We start from the raw sequence: 1,709 nt of genomic DNA, 5'->3' as shown, positions 1-1,709 counted from the left end.
TGGATCCACAGCCAATGCCCATGGAAGCAGCAGTCAAGAAATCAAACGACATAGTACATACATTGGGCATATCTGCTGCAAAAGACAGAGCTCTTTAAAGTGTTAAAAAGCAAAGATGTCACTTTAAGGACTAAGGTGTGCCTGACCCAAGCTGTGATTATTTTCAATTGTCTCCGTATGCATGCGAAAGCTGGACAATGAATAAGGAAGACCAAGGAATTGATGCCTTTGAATTGTGCTGTTGGCGAAGAATATCGAATATACTATGGACTGCCAGAAGAACACACAAATCTATGTTGGAAGAAGTACAGTCAGAATGCTTCTTAAAAGCAAGGATAGTGAGACTTTGTCTCACATACTTTGGACATGTTATCAGGAGGGACCAGTCCCTGGAGAAGGACATCATGCTTGGTATAGTAGAGGTCAGCAAAAAAGAGGAAGACCCTCAACGAGATGGATTGGCACAGTGGCTGCAACCATGGGCTCAAGCATAACAATGATTGTGAGGATGGCACAGGACCGGGCAGTGTTATATTCTGTTGTGCATAGGGTCGCTATGAGCCGGAACCAACTGGATGGCACCTAACAACAACATCCTCTGAAGTCTTTTTTGAACCAAACAATAGTTTAGCTTAACTAGTAAAGTATGTCTGCCTTGAGCATTGTATTGTTTTAAAGAATCATCTACATGGGGTCAAACTGACAATAGCAACTCCAAAGGCTAAATGAGAAGCTTAGGAGGCAGTAAGTTTATGTTAATGGTAGAATGATTTAGAAAAGGAAAGCGAGAATGGTTGCACAACTTGAAGAATAGAATCAAAGCCACGGAATTACACATGTAGAAATTGCTGAAATGGTATCTCTTTTGCTGTATATATTTTCACCAATAATTAATTAATTTTTGAAAAGAGCAGATTAGGCACAGAAGCAAGCAAGCACAAATGGGGGGAAATAGATGCCACATGGAGACCACCAAGGAACCGGGGAAAGCTGAGACGAACACTAGAGGAGCTGAGACGAGGACTTTCCCCCAGAGGCGATAGAGAGAGAACCTTCCCCTAGAGCCTACGCCCTGAATTCATACTTCTAGCCTCCTGAACTGTGAGAAAATAAACTTCTGTTTTTTAAAGCCACCACTTGTAGTATTTCTGTTACAGTGGCACCAGATAATTAAAACCCAGGGAAAATAGAGCCACAGACCCCTCCTCTCCCCCAACTCCACCCACTGGGAACCCAAGTGATGCTTTCATCTCTGCATAAAACCGCCCAGGGGTAAAAGCAGGGGATAAGGTGGGGGCTCTTGGGCCTGTCTCCTGGTACACATGACCTGTATAATCCCTTGAGCAGGGGCAGGGCCTGGATTAGGTTACGTTACATGGCAAAGGTGAAAGGAGTTTGCAGATGTAATTAGGGTTCCAAATCCTTTGATTTTTAGTTCATCAGAAGAAAGAGTATGCTGGGTGGGCCTGAACTAATCAGACAGGCCCTTGGAAAGAGGGCATAGAGGTCAGAGACTCAAAGCAGCAGGGATATGCTCATAATATCCTGGGTGAGCCTGGCCTAATTAGGCAGGCCCTTTAAAAGAGGGCCTAGAAGGGGTCTTGGGGATCTTGGTTTCAGGGGACATCTAGGTCAATTGGCATAACAAAGTTTATTAAGAAAATGTTCTGCATCCTACTTTGGTGAGTGGCGTCTGGGGTCTTAAAAGC

Source organism: Trichechus manatus, unplaced genomic scaffold, assembly GCF_000243295.1.
Source record: "Trichechus manatus latirostris isolate Lorelei unplaced genomic scaffold, TriManLat1.0 scaffold00122, whole genome shotgun sequence".
Classification (NCBI taxonomy): Eukaryota; Metazoa; Chordata; class Mammalia; order Sirenia; family Trichechidae; genus Trichechus; species Trichechus manatus.
The sequence above is the reverse complement of the archived record's forward strand: the minus strand, read 5'-3'. Positions refer to the sequence as shown.